We start from the raw sequence: 13058 nt of genomic DNA on the forward strand, positions 1-13058 counted from the left end.
ATCTTAAATGCATACTCAAATCTTAAATTTATAATATTTACACATTTTACATATATAATTATCTATTAAATTATTAATGCTAATTAACTACTAAAAAACTATTACACTGAACAACCTTTCCACCATGTATCCATGCAAAACAAATGACCCACACTTAATATATAAATTTAAAAAAAAATAATTCACATACTTAACAATCAATTAAACAATTAATATTACTAATTAACTAAGAATAAATAATTATGTTTAATTAACATCCCTCCCTTTACCACTACGAAAACAACTCACACATATAATCTAAACAAAATTTTAATTACATATTTGCATAATTAATGATCATTTAAAATATTAATTAAAACATAATGTTTACTAATTATTAAAATGTCCTTCATATCCCTTACCCACACAAAAACCACAAAACACCCCCAAATAAATAAATATATTACACAATTTACATAATTAATTATCAATTAACAAATCAATTAAATAATTATTTATAAAAATACATAATTTTAACTAACTTTAAAAAACACAACCTCCATGTTAATTTTTTTAATACAACTAACAGAAATATTGATCAATTTAATAATTCTAAATAAGTAATCATTATTAATTTATAATTAAATAATTTCCCACCATATACCTCTTTATATCCCAGACAAAAGAACAAAGTACGTGCGCTCTCGGGATATATCACATGTGACCAAGGCTGCTTTCCGCAGTCGAAATTCATCGTGTAAATAAACGCTTTGCTAGTTTACTTGGAGTCTTGGATCCTGATTATCATGGGAGCACACATACTTTGAACTTTTGTCTGGGATTACTATTGCCAGTACGCTCTGCTGGAGTGTGCGCCACTTCTAATGGGTCCGGGTGAACCGGAAGGAGCTACGTGGTGGAATGAATATATATATATCATCTACCTTGCTGGGGGGCGGATTTGCTGGCCGGGCTTTGCTTCGCCACTCTGCTTGGCCGGGACCTTCTCCGCCGAGCCTTCCTACCTTTTGCCTTCTGCCTACAATAGAACTCTCAGCCTACATCAGAACTCCGGGCCGGGCTTTGCTCCGCCGCTGCTATTGGCCGGGCTTGGCTCCGCCATACCGGGACCACAAATCCCATCACCCCCGATTGCCGCGCCCATCATCAGCCAGCGCCTGGAGGCGCATAAAGGTGTGTTTGGTCTCTCGTCCCGCAGGACGCGCAGGGAGAAGCCCGGGATAAGGGCGGGACCATCTGAGGCCATCAGGGGCCATAAGAGGCCGGGCTGGGCCACCCTATTGACATCATTGTATAAAGTAAGAACGCAGATTTAAGGTCTGTTAGGAGCTCACTATTTGTGTTTCCTGCTCATATATGATAGATAATACTTGTTGGTTGTTACTCTCGCTATCTAGTATATAGGGCGGGCCCGCTTGTGCCCGTCCGCGCTAGGTTGCGGAAGGGTAGGGCCACCCCCCCAGAGCCTCTGGTTATTAGGTCTATTCATTTCATCTGCCCAGTAGTTGGGACAAAGGACTTACAAGTTACTGTTATATGTGCAGCGATTATTGGACTAACATTCCCTGTCTCCCTGATTCATTGAGTGTGTGGCTAAAGTACCACACTACAATAGTGTAAATTATCAAAGTACTACCAATAGGTGTACTGGTTAAAACTGTAAGTTCTTAAAGTGATGTGATTATTTGAAACAAATGTTTATTGTAATATTGTAAGTCTGTGTCAATATAAACGAGTGTAACCTTTTGTGCATTAGAATGGGGAAAAGAAAAGCTGTGGATAGTGGGGAGAGTGGTCACTTAAAGAAAGGCAAAAGAGCTAAAAAAACAACCAAAACACTGAACAAACCTCACGCTGTCATGGATCGCATTGCCAACCTTGTTTAAGAATGTGAGGAAATTCTCCTCGTTCAACCAGGGCTGTGTAGTTCCCCTGCTGTGGCCTGTGAACTCTCCCCTATACCAATCACAAGTAAAAAGCAACCAGTTTCAGTTATACCAGATATGTTCAAAAAGCAGCTCCTTAAGGACCAACAACTTTCTAACTTGGCCCATTGTTCGCACGTAGAAAGTACCAATTCTTCCCTGCTTGGTCCCTGCCTTGCGTCAACTTGTGCAGACGAGCTCACTATTTCCTGTTCAAATCGCTTTTTGCCTCTACTACAAATTCCCCAGGAAGAAACTGCTCAGTCAGTATCTCCAGGGAATAAGGTTGTAAAATGTTCTTGTTCAGTCCAGTTTAAAAGCCAGATAAACGACCTAAAAGATCAGACTAAGCATTTTATGTTGGAAGTTAAAGTACGTAAGGAAACGCTGGCTTGCCTTAATCTAGCACTAAAATCAAGTATTAATAAACAGCATTTAGCCACCCAAGATCCGTCCCTCACTCAAGCGATTAGTGTATCAAATGTCAATAAAGGAAATCTAAATTGTCCAACTGATAAGAATGTAATTAACGTACAAATGGAAAGAGCTCCCAAAACCCCATCTAGTGATCCAAAACCTATATGGAATCGTGTAGCTACGAATGAAGTAGCAAGTAGAACAGGTAAACTGTATAATATACCAAACAGAAGGGAAACCCAACATGAGTACACTCACTCAAGTCAGACTAGGTCAAGTCCCCTCATAAGAGCAAGTACTATAGAGTATTCTCGCCCCGGGCCTATAAAGCCACATATCTTTTTAACCAACGTTCCTAAGATCCAGCCCAGTTTAACTAGAGAGGATGAACAGTCCCTGATTAATAAGAGCATTCAGTGGCTATGCCATGTTCGTAAGTGCAGATCATTAATTAGGGAGGATATATCCTCTGCCACAAGATATTGTTTAAAGGACAGAGACACAGATTATGTGTGCCTTACTCTTGTTTCACCATTGCTGGTAGAGAATTTGTTGACTTTTGAGTTGAGAACTTCACATCTTATCCATACAAATATTCGATTGAAACTGAACCCCCCAGATCTTTCTACCCATTTTTCATCCAAAACCCATGAAAGAATGCCAATCGGGGATTCATCCCTCCAAAATATTGACTGACCATCAACTGGTAGAATTTACAGGGAGGATTCGTGTTGGCCAGCACTAGAAATAGTATAGTAAGCTCTTGCATGAGCCGTCCCACTGGCATCAGTTCAGCAGGGATGGACTGTGAAGATGATCTGCAATCGACAAACTTGAGCACTCTGAGAGTAGACCATTCTAAGTTGGGAAATCTTAACCAAAAAGTAAAGCAGCCTCCAGTCTTATCCACTACTGTAATAAGTGTACCATCTGTGGCTAGCTCAGGCAACAAATTGGGGATCCACGATGCATCCCTAATGAGATTTGCATCGTGGAATATAGCTGGGTTGACTAGTAAGATTAACTCATCCGACTGGATTGATTTTATTGACACGCTAGATATTATAGCGTTTCAGGAGACCTGGGCGGTGGCGCCGGTCTTTCACCATGGCTATCTTACTTTCCATAAAGCCGCTTTGGGCGGACACAAGGGAAGGCCCTCCGGAGGTCTAACTATCTGGGTAAGGCAGACCGCCGCCTTTAAGATAACTGAACTTGAGACTGATAATATGGATATTATGGCGCTGTTCATTAGTACTAAAAATCCGCCTAAAACTCTTATAGTCAATGTTTATGTTCGGGGGCTGGTAGGTGGTAGGTCCTAAAAAGACTATTACAGATCTTAATAATTTTTTAGCCAGTAAAGGAGAAGGGTATAACATAATCATAGCTGGTGATTTTAATACTACTTTTGAGCCATTGGACCATGAGGACAGCCAATTAAGTGTAGATGAAGACGCTCAATGGGATATTCCCCAATTGGAAATTCCACCAATAAAAAAATGGACTGAGGCAGCCCTCCAGTTGAAAGCCTTTAGCTTGGAGAGAGATGTGCGAGCAGCAAATGGTCGTACTCCATCTGACCGCCTAGGATCCCACACATATAACAACGGCCTGAGAAGTAGCCGCATAGATTATATCTTTATAAATGTAGAGTATTGGTATTCTGTAGTAGATATGAAGGTTTGTACCAGGACCGTAAGCGATCATAACCCACTACTGCTAGACGTAAAAGGTTTAGCCAAAGTAGGACCCTCGCCACCAATAGAGTTAACTGAGACTGCCAATGCTGTTATTAGTAACGATATGAGGAGGGTTAAGTGGTCCCGGGTAATTGAAAAAGAAAGTTCCATCAAAAGTATGAATGTTGAGGTGCAAAAGAAGCTAGACCTCCTTGAACAACATTCAAATCAGGATGAAATAAATCAAAATATAACACATATACATGAATCCCTGTTCAAAAATATTAGGAGTTTTATTACCAAACCATACGAAACCCCAAAGAGATCATACTTAAAGCGTGACCACTGGTACAACAAGGCATGCAGGCTAGCATATAAACAGCTGTCTTGGGCGATTAAATCAAAAGATATAAATATGATAAGACTAGCCCGTAAGCAGTATAAATCTACCCAACAATCTGCAAAACAGGCCTGGGACGAACAAAGATGGAAGGATCTTCTGATAGCAAGCAAAGGGAAAAACCCTCAATCATTCTGGCAGCTTGTTAAATGGGGATGAGGAGGCCAAGGAAATACCCTGTCAAATCATATTGCCCCTGATCAATGGGCATCTTTTTTTGAGTGCCAATTCGCTGTCACGGGAAAAGTATCCCCATTCTTAGCCCCAAGTGTAGAGATACCGGCAACATTTTCCTCAAGGGAATTTGAAATAGCTGTGACCTCGGCCCCCATAGGTAGGGCTCCAGGTCCTGATTGTGTCCCAGTGGATTGATTTATGTTTGACAAAGAAAATAGGTTTAGGTATATACTGTTTCTTGTAAATGCAATTGCCAGCGAAGCATCTATTCCTGACTCCTGGCGTGGGGTGGAAATCCTCCCCATTTACAAGAAGGGGGATCGTTCAAGCCCCAACAACTATAGGCCTATTAGCCTGATTGATTCCATGCAAAAGATCATGGCCAGATTAGTTTTGAATAGAATTCAATCATGGATTACGGAGAACAATATATTATCCCCCTTCCAAGCAGGTTTTAGGGCTTACGTGAGCACGATAGACCAAGTATTTTATTTCTTATTAATCTATTGGCGTGTTGTACAGTTGGCGGGTGGCACTATCTACGCCACTTTTGGGGATCTTAAAGCAGCTTTCGATACTGTACCAAGGAATAAGCTTTGGTCTGTATTGAGAGATCTAGGAATCCCAACAGAGCTATTGCAGCTGGTGATTAAATTGCATGAATCAAACTATGCCCGGGTTCGATGGGGTGGTCAAGGGAATACTAGAAACAAATTTCCAATCTCCAAAGGGGTACAACAAGGATGCGTGTTGGACCCAACCTTGTTTTCATTATTTATAAATGGTGTGGTTAGATATTTTCTTGATCACCCTACCGATGCTCCCTCTGTTGCGGGTATCAAAGTACCAATTCTCATGTTCGCTGACGATACTCTGATTTCATTTAAGACCCAAGCCGGGCTGCAGAAAGCCCTGGTACGGTTTGAGGCTTTTTGTTCCGAGCATTAATTAACGGTAAATGTGGACAAGACTAAATTTATGGTGCTCCACAACCACAAAGTCACCAAGTCAAGGGTTGTAATGAATAATGAGCCTTTAGAACAAACAGACTTATTCACATACCTTGGAGTAACCATCAATCGTAAGATGGATTGGAAGCCCCAAATAGAAATAATTGCTCTCAAACATTCACAAATAGCAGGGGTGATTTTGAAAGAACATAGGCTATCTCAAACCAAGCCAGTAGGCCCCGCACTTCAGATTTACCAGGCTAAAGCTATGGCATCTATTTTATATGGGGCAGAACTTTTGGGGGTTTGAAAATTTGTCCCTATTAGCTCAGGCCCAAAAAAGTTTTCTAAGAGGTCTGATTGGTCTCCCCCAGAGTACCCCCCTAATTCCTCTATATTTTGATATGGGGTGTCATCAGCTAACAGAGGTTGCAAGATTCAAACCATTGGCTTATTGGAGAAGACTTTGGTCCACTCCGGAATTAGCCCATTATGCCACAGCCCTTATGGACATAAGAAGAAATGATATGTCCCATAAGATCAGTTGGTTACAGCATGTTAAATGATCCCTGGTGGACATGGGCATGAGGCAGCTATGGGATGATCCAGCTCACAATTTATTTCCATCCAAAACAGAATTCAAGGATGCGTACTGGTCCATGATTAGATCCGGTATTTTGAGATATTCCGGGTCTATATCTCTGACCAGTGCCTTCTTGGATCATAAACTGGACCCACATTATGAAGAATTCTGGGACCTTATAGTGAAGCCACTGGACAGAAAACGCTATTTTCAGTTTAGGGTTGGATCACTACCTACCAAAGCCTTTACTAAATCATGGCACCCGATTCAAGACAGTAAATGTTTATTTTGCCAAATTATGGATGAAACGATTTCCCATATACTTTTTGTGTGCCCAGCATATTGTTCTCCACAGAGGATATGGCTCAAACCAGTCTGTCTGAAACTTGGTACTAGGTCAAGTGTGGTTGCGTTAAGAATATTAAAGTCCAGTACTCAAGAGGCAATTGTAATAGCCATAGCGAAATTTCTGGGATGGGCCTGGAGAATAAGGCAACTGTTTGGAAAAAACAAGCAGACTGCGACAGTAAATTCTAGTGCTCTGTCTTCTGCTTAGTCTTTTTTACTTGGTATCGTTAAATACAGTTTATATATATTTATCAATGTTTTATATTTGTATATCTGCATAGGGGCGTGCTGGTTTTTTCTATTTCAAGAAAAGTTCCCTTTGGCACATGCTTTTAAAATCTTTTTTAACAGGGGTTTACATTGGAGAGTCTTTCGAGTGGATATTTACTGTTCTTAATATGTTTTTTAATATAAGTTTCATTATATTTTTGTAAAAGTCCCTAAGGAATAATGGATTTTATCATGTGAAGTTGTAAATATTCATGTCTTTTATGATCAATTTGGTTGAAATAATGACTAATAAATGAAATGAAGTATATATACACACACACATACACTATTTACATAAATTATTATCGTTTAAATAATTAATAATATTTAAAATTATTAATAGTAATTAAAAAAATATTAATCATTTTTAATTTATTTACATCCCACCCTATTCCCCTATAAACCCCACAACCCTTATGATGGTGGACGGTCTTCAGTCCGTCAGCCCTTGTTTTGCATTCTAGACCGCCCACCTGCAAGGTGGCGCTCCCGCAGGACTAATTATGATAGAAATGCCACACATATCCCTGCACTACGGGGCAGCACCGTGCGGTGACTGCCACATGGTGCAGTGACATGTAGAGGGGGCACCATAGGTGGGCCAATGGGCAAGGAGGGCCCGCTAGGGGCCCCAATGTCCCTTTCTGCCAGCCTTTTAATAGTGGGTTCACCCCCATAAAAGGGCTGGCGGGAGGGGACATGGTAATGCCTATGGCAGTGCCTGGTAGTCATCTCCACCATTGTAGGCATTATTCTGCCTCTGATCGACAAATATGTGGCTGTTGGTCTTTCCGACCGCCATACTGCCACCCGCCATCCAAATATGTTGAAAATTGCAGGGAGACCGCTATTGACAACAATATTTTTAACAACGATATTACTTACCTTAAAATCAATATTCTAGTCCACAATATTCTTCCTCACAATATTTCTGTGTCATGATATCTCATACTCAATAATCGTGTCAGTCGATATTACTGACTTGATGGTGGTGAACCTGCCACCAACAGGCTGTTGGTGGCGGGTTCTTGGTGGCAGGTTCACCACCATCGTGAAGCCATTTTCTGCCTGCCATATTATGATGACTGGTGGTAGCGTGGCGGTAGGAAACACCAACCGCCACGTAGCCGACGGGCTCATGAGCCCACTAGTGCTGCGGAGGCCCTCAACATGTAGTACATGCCGGCGGTGCCTACTAGATTACGATGCTGGCTCTCCACTAGCCTTTCCATGGTTTACCTGCCATGGAAAGGCTGGCAGGAATGGCTTTTGGGGACCTGTTGCGGGCCCCCCTTCTGCAGGGGCAGTTTGTTTTTGCACTTGGGGGACACCTATGGTGCCCCCCTATATTTCCCTGCACCATGTGGTAGGCACCGCGTGGTGCCTGCCATTTAGTGCAGGAAAAAGTGAATCCTGCCTTTTTTCCATTGCGGCGGGTGCTGTAACCAGCAGCACCTGCCGCAATGGAAAAAATGCCTTTTGCGGCCGCTGTGGTGGCAGCCACATTGTAATTGCATATATGTGCCGCGCGGCCCCCATCTCCAGGACGGTGGCAGTCCGCCCGCAATTGTAATCAGGCCCAATATTTCATCTGAAAACCCATCACCAATTATCTTAACATACTGTTCTCTCCTATTCAGCACTGGTGGTTACCAGATGGCCAACTATATTGTAGATTCATGTGCAGGGTGATTGTCGAGGAAGTTGCATTACGAATGGAGGAGCAAAGGGGTTTAAGCCACAACCCCATTGCAGCTGACTGGGCTGCCCTTGTTGCAGACCTCACTGGGCGAGAGGAGGTGACCTCTAAACTGCTGTTGCCTGAATTGAATGCCTCATAATACAGCAATAGAAGAATAGCCTCGACTGGACCATGGATGCAAAATGGATGGGTAAAACGGGTGAGTGGATGGCATCATTGCAAATGCTGGAAAGAGATTTTGGTCAATTGGCAGGGGGTTAGATGGGCTAAAGTGATACAACTGTTTTTGTTCCTCTTATTGTTAACATTACCAAACTTCTGTGACGATTACCATGTTGCATATATGCACCTGCCCAATGTAATACTGATAACTGACGTGACAAACATAATGCCAGATATATAAGAATGCCAATTATTTACCATCTTAAAGTGTTAAAAATTCTGATGACTGACTTGATGAACATAATGCCAGACATGTAAGAATACAGATTATTGACCATCTTAAAGTGTTGAACAAGTCTGTTAGGACAAAAGCAGGGTCATTCAGCAACCAGAGAGGGGATCCATTTTTTGACATGACCGAGAAAATGGACTGATGGCCTCAGCTCGACCTTCCTTGGTTTATGGCTATCCAGCAATCTATTAAATAGGGTTTTCTCTTGACCCACTTCCTCCAAATTATTGCAAGTGGTGGTGGACTTGCTTAATTCATCATTGCATGAGGGCACTGTTCCACGATCTTGGAAACATGCTATGATTCTCCCACTTGTAAAAAAAAGCCCAATCTTGACCCAACTAATTGGACTAATTTTAGACCCATCTTGTTGCTACTCATTTTGTCAAAATATTGGAAAAACATATAAACTCTCTGCCCACCACTTTCGTGGAAGCCCGGCAACTGCTCCATCCTTCCGATTTGGGTTTCAGGGCTGGACAAAACCCTACTCCAGAAAGAACAACGTTGGATCTACCGTCTTTCCACCCATATAGTAAGACCCAATGACAATATCCCAGGGAATACCCTCAGTAGCCATTGACACCCAACTACATGATCATTTGCATGTACATATTCAGCCAATGGTTGAAAAAGCTGTCACGCCAGTCCACACGGGCGTCCAGTACCCTTTCAAAATGGACCACCATCACATTAGTGTTTTCTCTCCATAACACTGTGACCAACCGGACAAATCCCCATCTGGAACCTGCACATACTGTATGGGCGCTGAGAGATACCACACCAAATGCCAGGCCAGGGTATGCCAAGCATAACCCCCACGACCAAATGAGAGTGTCTTCAATACACTGTGGGAACACAAAACGGTGGGCATTTCGGCTGATTGACCACTCCACTCCAGAGATGGGCACAGAACACACATAACCCCTTCATGACATGTAATTATGACAGTAGCATGTTCATTTTATCCTAACTGACATACCAGCACTCTTTCTCAATGGACACAGATTCCTCTTTAGGAATTTCTCCAGACACGAGCTGGAGCGCACGCTGTCCATTCCGTCTGCCTTATACACTACGGTGACGGCGACATGCTTTGTATAAAACCTACAAGCTTTATCCATGAGGATCTATTACAGCCTTACTCACATTCTTCTCAAAACTGTATTCACCTGACATCAACTAGGCGCTAAATGTGCAGTCAATGCAGTCCGCTTTCATTTTCAGTATTTTTCGGGCATTTCCCAGCCACAAGTGGAAATCCGATTAGTCTATTTACTCTGTCCACTACACGGTGGAGACAACATGCTTAATTAATTAAATAGAACTACTAACACCATATTTATTTATGAGCATAAATTACAACCTGACTCATTTTCCTCACAAAACTTTACTTGATTGACACCAACATACGTGCGATGTGCGCAGTCAACGCAATCCCCCTTCAGTTTCAACAGCCCTGACAGTGGACACTACTCACAAACACTCGACGGCTAATGAGGCACACCGGCCCTGATGCACAGCACCTGGCGAACACCTAGGTTATTTAAACCCTCTTCCGGTTACCTGCACACAATGACTGAATCCCAGTAGAAGGCCGCAGTAGGTATGGAGAGTGGGCTGGAGACCTTGATGAAGTAAGTGGGGCACTTTGGGAGTCTTTCATTCTGCCAGCGGGTGGACACAAACCCACATGCGGCTGGGTTTCACGCTGCAACTGTTTTTGTTTTTCTCTCCTTTCACACACACAGTGTGTGACTACAGGTCCGTCTCCCCTGCGGGATTCATGGGGCTCATTCTGAAAGTTTCAGAGTAAGCATAACTTTTTCCTTCGTAGCACTCGTCACTCTGATTTTGATTGCTTACCTGACGCCATTTATTTACAGCACAGTAGCACATTAATTGGCATGTTTCCGTTTTACTAACGCTCATTTACCCGCGTAGTGTACGGACTTTACGTTTATCCAGTCACATGATTAATGTGGAAGAAGAAGCTTTTATGCCTGAATGCTTATGTCTGTGTGTTTTGTTTCTCCCCCCTTTTTTCCTTCTCAACAGGTATTGATCAGCTAGAGGAATACCTCCTCTTCCAATTAATGCACCTTAGTGCGTGTAACACATATTCCTGACGAAAGCCATCACAACTTTGATATCTGGCTGAAACATGTAGACCACACAGGATACTGGAGACATAATTTACCTCCACATATATCCGCCACTCTGTTGTTAATACTGCCAAGGGCCCTTCGTTAAATTTCTCCAATTCTTGGGATTCTTTGGACAGTTTTTAAACCACACTCTCTTCACTTCACTGCACACTCACTGCACAAAACCCGCTCCACTGTAATCAGGTATTGAAGCACACCGAGGTGCACTCTGCGCCTTAGGTGGGGCCCAATGATGAAGCATGCCACCAACTAGGTTGGTGGGTGAGGGTCTTCATTAAAAACAAATGAGTTTTTTCTCCCAGGCATGAACGCCTAGCTTCTACACAAATAGCTAGTTCTCATTAATATTTACTTACAGTACCAGGGGAAGTGAAATAGAACACCTTTCCTCTCTCTCTCGCTTGATATATATCAATATTAATATAACTTCTTACATTTGTAGTCAGTCCCTCCTTTCTTTGCTTAGCACCGGGAAACCTGATGGGTAGCCAAGCACTCTACATGTAATACTGCTAATAATAATAATAATAATAATAATAATATTTATTATAATAATCCGTAAGAATTGTCTTGGCACACTCTTCTTTTCCTTTCAAATGCCCCCCCGGTGTTTCATGTTACTCAACAGACATGTCAAGCAGGATTTGACACTGTTATGCAAAATGGAAGACCAAAGCCCCCATCATTTTTATTCCGTAGTGTTAAAAGGAACCATCTCTGCCATTCAGGTCAGGATATTGTTTTCTCCTGGGAGGCATTTCATGCCTTTTAACACCTATTTAAGTCTCTTCACTAGCTAGGAGAATCTGGGGAGCGAATGTAAATTAGCCCTTGGAACTTCTTGCAACGAAAAGGTAACTTTATAAAAGTTACTTTCCCTTAATATTTATTAAAATACAACTTCAACATTGAATTGGATTTTTAATAACCATTAACAATTGCTGTTTAAATATTTTTCTAGCTGGTCAGTTTCCTGAGTTACTATTAGTATCTTCAGTATTAGTATTTTATTTCATTTATTCATTTGAGTATTCTTTTTTTAATCTGCACTCTAGTTTTTTTACATAGGACAGCTAGACATGCCAAAGTCAAAATAGCCTTTTGGGCCTAGTCACTGCAGGGACATGGCAATGTTAATTTTCTAAGGTCCACCAATTTTTAAATACGTCACCCACTTCTTCCACAACAAGATCGCAACCATATACAAAAACTTTGAACCTAAACCCACATCTATGGACTTCCTTGACAGACTCATCACCACCGTAACCGACAAGAACCACACACTGACCATCTGGAACATCCTCTCCACCCAGAACACCACCTCCTATATGAAATCCATCCACTTAGGCGCTTCCACAGACCCATGCCTGTACCACATCTTCAACCTCGAAAACCAAAGCATTGGCCAGGAACTAACCCCCCTACTCAACACCTCTATCAACACTGTGAAATGTCCCAGTGTGTGGAAACACGCTGAAGTCAGACACCTACTCAAAAAACCCTCTGCCCACCCCTGTAAACTCAAAAACTACCAATCTCCCTGCTCCCATTACCAGTGAAGGTACTTGAAAAGATCTTCAACAATCAACTCAAGACACACCTGCAGCAGAATCATCTACTCAACACCTCCCAATCCGGCTTCTGCAGCAGTCACAGCACTGAAAATGCCATGATGGCAGCCACTGTTGACATCCGAACCCTCCTTGACCAAGGAAAAACAGCAGCTTCTTGACCTCTCGCAGCCTTCAACACAGTATCCCACCACAAGCTAATCGAAGGTGGACGCACTCAGATGGATCACCTCCTTCCTCACCGGAAGAACCCAGAGAATCCACCTGTCATGTTTCACCTCTGAATCCAAGGATATCAACTGCAGTGTCTCCCAGGGTTTTTCCCTCAGCCCCATGCTCTTTAATGTAAATTCGACCCCTCTGGCCAACTTCATCAGATCCCACGGTCTCAACATAATTTCCTACACAGAT

Source organism: Triturus cristatus, chromosome 8, assembly GCF_964204655.1.
Source record: "Triturus cristatus chromosome 8, aTriCri1.1, whole genome shotgun sequence".
Classification (NCBI taxonomy): domain Eukaryota; kingdom Metazoa; phylum Chordata; class Amphibia; order Caudata; family Salamandridae; genus Triturus; species Triturus cristatus.